Below are 8,227 nucleotides of genomic sequence, written 5' to 3'. Positions count from 1 at the left end.
AATGCTGAGCGGTATTTCGTCTGCCGCTACGTTCTGAGTTCAAATTCCGCCGAGGTCGACTTTGCCTTTCATCCTTTCGGGGTCGATTAAATAAGTACCAGTTACGCACTGGGGTCGAATTATCGACTTAACCCGTTTGTCTGTCCTTGTTTGTCCTCTCTGTGTTTAGCCCCTTGTGGGTAGTAAAGAAATAGGTATTTCGTCTGCCGCTACGTTTTGAGTTCAAATTCCACCGAGGTCGACTTTGCCTTTCATCCTTTCAGGGTCGATTAAATAAGTACCAGTTACGCACTGGGGTCGAATTATCGACTTAACCCGTTTGTCTGTCCTTGTTTATCCTCTCTGTGTTTAGCCCCTTGTGGGTAGCAAAGAAATAAGTACACCCAGATCATCCGTACCAGATGACCTCCATACGGCTAACTTTGTGTTCGTTCGCTGCAATACACGACGAAAACCCCTCCAGTCATCCTACGATGGTCCATACGAAGTCATACATCCGGGAGATAAAACATTCCAACTCCTAATTGGCGGACGACAAGACACAGTCTCTATCGATAGATTGAAACCGACCCATCTCGATATTCACAGCCTCGTTTAGGTGGCGGCCCAGTCACCAGGCAGGGTTCGTCCGAGACAGATCACACCAACCCTTGACAAGGAAGAGTCACCAAAGAAACGAGTAACCACACGCATGGGTAGGACAATTAAAACGCCTTCCCGGTTCTAATGACAGGCAACAGTTCGGGGATGGGGTGGGGAGCTATGTAGGGCAGGATTGGTAACAGACGAAACTTCGCTGCGGAGTAGCTAGAAAGTTGGTCAGCAGCAAAAAAGCAAAAAAAAAAAAAAAAAAAAAAAAACCCAAAAAGGTGGGGCGGGGCTTCCGGTAGGAGAAGGTAAACAAAATAATGTCAACAGTGAGTGTGAAACGAATCTGAATGTACGTAAAGTAATAAACCTGTTGAGAAATGTATTCTCGTCTCCACTAGTTTGTTTGCGTATAGCTTAACAAAGCTATAGCCGCTAAGTTTCCGGGGTGTAAACACACCAACACCGGTTGTCACGCGGCAGTGTGGGGGAACCACAAACATATGCATACACACATATATACACGACTGGCTTCTTTCAGTTTCCGCCTACCAAATCTACTCACAAGTCTTACTTCGGTCGGAGGTTATGGTAGAAGACACTTTCCCAACAGGCCACGCAGTGGGATTGAACTCGGAACGATGTCGTTGGGGAGGCAAGTTTCTTACCACACAACCACGCCTATGCCTATTTCTTAATATTTCTCTCAGAATTTTTTCTCAACAACGATTTCAATTCAAAAGATGGATCTTTTCCTTTTGAACGGCACATGTCAACACAATTTCTAGTTAACTAAACACTTTAAAACTTCGTATACTGGTAGAATGTCTCAAAATAAAACATTTTTTCTCTTGGCTTTCTTGAGAAAATCATAATTTGTTTCTTTAACGTAGTTTGATTTTTCGAATTTTAACCAATGAATCGCCTCTAATTGAGCTAAAATCATTTGCTGCGTCTAAAACTGAGACAACATCCTGTCACTAACACTAACCCTCACACTCACCCTCACCCTAACCCTAACTCTAAATTTTAGCTTTTCGTTTTTTTTTCTTAATTGTTATCCTTAAATTAATTTAACAATTAAGAAAAAAAAAACGAAAGGCTAAAATTTAGGGTTAGAGTTAGTGACAGGACGTTATCTCAGTTTTAGACGCAGCAAATGATTTTAGCTCAATTAGAGGCAATTGATTGGTTAACATTCGAAAAATTAAACTACGTTAAACAAACGAATTACAATTTTCTCAAGAAAACCAAGAGAAAAAAATGTTTTATTTTGACACATTCTACCAGTATACGAAGTTTTAAAGTGTTTAGTTAACTAGAAATTGTGTTGACATGTGCCGTTCAAAAGGAAAAGATCCCAAAAGACGATCGGGTATATAAATACAAGTATTAGTTTCTTGTATTCTTTTGCTTGTTTCAATCCTGTCGGTCTTACGGGACACTAAAAAAACCAGCATTAGCTCACACACACACACACACACACACACACACACACACACGCACACGCTCGCAAACGCCCGCGCACACACACGACCACACACGCACGCGGCCTAGTGGGAAAAAATTAAATAGTCATAGACCATTTTTAAGTTCAACATCACAATCAAGGAACGGCCATAATAGGCCATTCACCCACTAGAAATAACAGCCAAAAGCTTCAACCGCAAAATAACATCAATTCCGTAAACCAGGAGAAAATTAAAAAACATTTACCCTGTAATTTCTTATACGATGCACCGTTTCATCTACTGTTTAATGGTAAACTAACCTGATTAAATTAAATCAAGCCAATCTACCATAGGCCCTTAGATTCATCAGTAAGAAATAGCCAAGTCGGAACAGATATTTTTCACGAGGCATTCCCGTCCCTGCCTCGGCAATATCTGACCTAAAATTTTCAAATCATCGCACTCGCGCCAAATTTATCGGCAGCAAATAAATATAAGCCGCCGATTCCATTACGGAATTAACCAGAAATTTCATAATTAATCAATATAGGGTGGCAAAAAATTTTGTAGAATTTTTTTTGCCACCAGCGGCCTAGTGGGAAAAAATTAAATAGTCATAGACCATTTTTAAGTTCAACATCACAATCAAGGAACGGCCATAATAGGCCATTCACCCACTAGAAATAACAGCCAAAAGCTTCAACCGCAAAATAACATCAATTCCGTAAACCAGGAGAAAATTAAAAAACATTTACCCTGTAATTTCTTATACGATGCACCGTTTCATCTACTGTTTAATGGTAAACTAACCTGATTAAATTAAATCAAGCCAATCTACCATAGGCCCTTAGATTCATCAGTAAGAAATAGCCAAGTCGGAACAGATATTTTTCACGAGGCATTCCCGTCCCTGCCTCGACAATATCTGACCTAAAATTTTCAAATCATCGCACTCGCGCCAAATTTATCGGCAGCAAATAAATATAAGCCGCCGATTCCATTTTGTAGAATTTTTTTGCCACCAGTGGGTGAATGGCCTATTATGGCCGTTCCTTGATTGTGATGTTGAACTTAAAAATGGTCTATGACTATTTAATTTTTTCCCACTAGGCCGCTGGTGACAAAAAAATTCTACAAAATTTTTTGCCACCCTATATTGATTAATTATGAAATTTCTGGTTAATTCCGTAATGGAATCGGCGGCTTATATTTATTTGCTGCCGATAAATTTGGCGCGAGTGCGATGATTTGAAAATTTTAGGTCAGATATTGCCGAGGCAGGGACGGGAATGCCTCGTGAAAAATATCTGTTCCGACTTGGCTATTTCTTACTGATGAATCTAAGGGCCTATGGTAGATTGGCTTGATTTAATTTAATCAGGTTAGTTTACCATTAAACAGTAGATGAAACGGTGCATCGTATAAGAAATTACAGGGTAAATGTTTTTTAATTTTCTCCTGGTTTACGGAATTGATGTTATTTTGCGGTTGAAGCTTTTGGCTGTTATTTCTAGTGGGTGAATGGCCTATTATGGCCGTTCCTTGATTGTGATGTTGAACTTAAAAATGGTCTATGACTATTTAATTTTTTCCCACTAGGCCGCTGGTGGCAAAAAAAATTCTACAAAATTTTTTGCCACCCTATATTGATTAATTATGAAATTTCTGGTTAATTCCGTAATGGAATCGGCGGCTTATATTTATTTGCTGCCGATAAATTTGGCGCGAGTGCGATGATTTGAAAATTTTAGGTCAGATATTGCCGAGGCAGGGACGGGAATGCCTCGTGAAAAATATCTGTTCGGACTTGGCTATTTCTTACTGATGAATCTAAGGGCCTATGGTAGATTGGCTTGATTTAATTTAATCAGGTTAGTTTACCATTAAACAGTAGATGAAACGGTGCATCGTATAAGAAATTACAGGGTAAATGTTTTTTAATTTTCTCCTGGTTTACGGAATTGATGTTATTTTGCGGTTGAAGCTTTTGGCTGTTATTTCTAGTGGGTGAATGGCCTATTATGGCCGTTCCTTGATTGTGATGTTGAACTTAAAAATGGTCTATGACTATTTAATTTTTTCCCACTAGGCCGCTGGTGGCAAAAAAAATTCTACAAAATTTTTTGCCACCCTATATTGATTAATTATGAAATTTCTGGTTAATTCCGTAATGGAATCGGCGGCTTATATTATTTGCTGCCGATAAATTTGGCGCGAGTGCGATGATTTGAAAATTTTAGGTCAGATATTGCCGAGGCAGGGACGGGAATGCCTCGTGAAAAATATCTGTTCGGACTTGGCTATTTCTTACTGATGAATCTAAGGGCCTATGGTAGATTGGCTTGATTTAATTTAATCAGGTTAGTTTACCATTAAACAGTAGATGAAACGGTGCATCGTATAAGAAATTACAGGGTAAATGTTTTTAAATTTTCTCCTGGTTTACGGAATTGATGTTATTTTGCGGTTGAAGCTTTTGGCTGTTATTTCTAGTGGGTGAATGGCCTATTATGGCCGTTCCTTGATTGTGATGTTGAACTTAAAAATGGTCTATGACTATTTAATTTTTTCCCACTAGGCCGCTGATGGCAAAAAAAATTCTACAAAATTTTTTGCCACCCTATATTGATTAATTATGAAATTTCTGGTTAATTCCGTAATGGAATCGGCGGCTTATATTTATTTGCTGCCGATAAATTTGGCGCGAGTGCGATGATTTGAAAATTTTAGGTCAGATATTGCCGAGGCAGGGACGGGAATGCCTCGTGAAAAATATCTGTTCCGACTTGGCTATTTCTTACTGATGAATCTAAGGGCCTATGGTAGATTGGCTTGATTTAATTTAATCAGGTTAGTTTACCATTAAACAGTAGATGAAACGGTGCATCGTATAAGAAATTACAGGGTAAATGTTTTTTAATTTTCTCCTGGTTTACGGAATTGATGTTATTTTGCGGTTGAAGCTTTTGGCTGTTATTTCTAGTGGGTGAATGGCCTATTATGGCCGTTCCTTGATTGTGATGTTGAACTTAAAAATGGTCTATGACTATTTAATTTTTTCCCACTAGGCCGCTGGTGGCAAAAAAAATTCTACAAAATTTTTTGCCACCCTATATTGATTAATTATGAATTTTCTGGTTAATTCCGTAATGGAATCGGCGGCTTATATTTATTTGCTGCCGATAAATTGGCGCGAGTGCGATGATTTGAAAATTTTAGGTCAGATATTGCCGAGGCAGGGACGGGAATGCCTCGTGAAAAATATCTGTTCCGACTTGGCTATTTCTTACTGATGAATCTAAGGGCCTATGGTAGATTGGCTTGATTTAATTTAATCAGGTTAGTTTACCATTAAACAGTAGATGAAACGGTGCATCGTATAAGAAATTACAGGGTAAATGTTTTTTAATTTTCTCCTGGTTTACGGAATTGATGTTATTTTGCGGTTGAAGCTTTTGGCTGTTATTTCTAGTGGGTGAATGGCCTATTATGGCCGTTCCTTGATTGTGATGTTGATATATATATATATATATATATCACCGTGATCACTGTGACCGATCAGGCTATCAGATGTTGCTACACATCGCTGGTCACAATGCGCTTCGCATTGTTTTAGCCTTCAAATGACGCCACCCTGCTGGCTAAGCGAGCAGGCCAACAGAAGAAAGAGAGTTGTGGCGAAAGAGTACAGCAGGGATCGCCACCACCACCCTGCCGGAGCCTCGTGGAGCTCTAGGTGTTTTCGCTCAATAAACACTCAGAACGCCCGGTCTGGGAATCGAAACCACGATCCTACGACCGCGAGTCCGCTGCCCTAACCACTGAGCCATTGCGCCTCCACACACACATACACACATCATCATCATAATCATCATCATTGTTCGACCGTGGTCGAGACAATGGAATTTACCATGCTACGCCAGACTTCACGGTCCATCATGGCATTACGGAGGTCCTGTTGCTGGCTGCCTGTATTCCTGGAGATTACATCAGGGTAGGAGAGTGTGCGTTCTCTGGTATTGCGAGTAGATGGCTTCCAGAGGAGAAGAGTAGAAATTACCTCTTTTTCAGCTCTACAACAATGTCCAGCAAACTGGACTCTCCTACACACACACACACACACACACACTCTCTCTCTCTCTCTCTCTCTCTCTCTCTCTCACACACACACACACACAGAGTCAATTTGAGGATGTCAAGTCCTCATTAAGGATTAAATAATCCAAAAATTTCACTTGTTAATAACTATCATATACGGAAAAAGTCTCAGCGGTATAGGGATTATTATAGTAACACATATTGTTGATGATAAAAGGAAGAAAATGGAGAATTATGGATGCATAAATAATTTATTTGTATAGTATAATGAGGTTGAAAGATTTTTAAAATAAAAATAATACAAATCTTCTTTATATATAAAAGTCAAGTTGTGTGTCTGTCTCCTACGATTTAGATTCCTAACTACTCCCACATTTTGCGGTGCAGTTTTACCAAAAGCGGGTATCTTATAGTCGTGATTCATATCGAGCCCTTCTGGGTATTAGCGCGCGTCTACGATGAGTCTACGATTAAAAAAAAAAATTTACCATAATTTTTTTCCATTTTAATGCATTTTTTCGATATTATATAAGGGAAGTAACTCTCTAAAAATGTCTACGATGAGTCAACGATTTAAAAAAAAAATTACCATCATTTTTTTTTTCCATTTTAATGCATGTTTTTGCTATTTTTTGGCTATAACTCTCTAAAAATGCTTATATAGTTATTTCCCTTACAAACCCGAGCAACGCCGGGCGATACTGCTAGTAAATCATAAATTATAAAGCTCTAAAAGAAATGGCAGATGCCAAAAATCTAAAATATGCTTCGATTTATGACCCTAGGTGATTAGTAATTCCAAGCATTTGTGTAGGGTCATATGCTAAGAATTGGTCATTATTTTCAAATACATGGGGCAGAATCTCATCAGGACTTTGTGAGCTTATACTGCAAAGGTTAACATATTTATTGAAAGGATGCAGACGAATTACTAATAAGGTTAAGAAGTTAGATCATATATATCATGCGTATGTATTTAGCTAGTGAATTATAGATAAGGCGCAGGATTGGCTGTGTGGTAAGTAGCTTGGTAACCAACCACATGGTTCCGGGTTCAGTCCCACTGCGTGGCATCTTGGGCAAGTGTCTTCTGCTATAGCCCCGGGCCGACCAATGCCTTGTGTGTGGATTTGGTAGACGGAAACTGAAAAGAAGCCTGTCGTATATATGTATATATATATGTGTGTGTGTATGTGTGTTTGTGTGTCTGTGTTTGTCCCCCTATATATATATGTATGTGTGTGTGTGTGTGTGTGTGTTTGTCCCCCCAACATTGCTTGACAACCGATACTGGTGTGTTTACGTCCCCGTCACTTAGCGGTTCGGCATAAAAGACCGATAGAATAAGTACTGGGCTTACAAAGAATAAGTCCCGGGGTCGACTTGTCGACTAAAGGCGGTGCTCCAGCATGGCCGCAGTCAAATGACTGAAACAAGTAAAAGAGTAAAAGAGAGTAAAAGAGTAAGTAAAGATAAAATAATATAAAAATAAAACTAACATACAAACCAAGGTAAAGTAAGAAGATATAAATACAGGAAGTAAAGAAAAATAAAAATGAATGTGAAATAGTATATAAATTTAAATAAAAGGAAAGAACGAAACTTAAATATGCTAGGGAAGAATTATATACTAGAGAAAAAGAATAAAAAGAGAAAAAGAATAAAAAGAGAAAAAGAATAAAATCTATATATATAAAACTGTAGTTGTGTGAGTGTCTGTCCCCTTCGATTTAGATTCCTAACTACTCCCACATTTTGCGGTGCAGTTTAACCAAATTCGGGTATCTTATAGTCGTGATTCATATCGAGCCCGTCTGAGTATTAGCGCGCGTCTACGATGAGTCTACGATTTTAAAAATAATTTAACATCATTTTTTATTCCATTTTAATGCATAATTTTTCGTGTGTCGATGGCGGCGGAGTTGGCGTCCATGGTCACACCTGCACCTGTTTGCTTCTCCCCCTTCTTCCCTCCCTCGTGAAGCTGTGGGGAAGGGAGTGTAAGGAAATCAACGTCGTAAAGCGTTGTCAAGGAGACCAGCGTTCTTTTAGAACAACGACTTCATGGCTTGAAGACACCAAAACAGAAA

Source organism: Octopus sinensis, linkage group LG7 (genome assembly GCF_006345805.1).
Source record: "Octopus sinensis linkage group LG7, ASM634580v1, whole genome shotgun sequence".
NCBI classification, from domain to species: domain Eukaryota; kingdom Metazoa; phylum Mollusca; class Cephalopoda; order Octopoda; family Octopodidae; genus Octopus; species Octopus sinensis.
The sequence above is the reverse complement of the archived record's forward strand: the minus strand, read 5'-3'. Positions refer to the sequence as shown.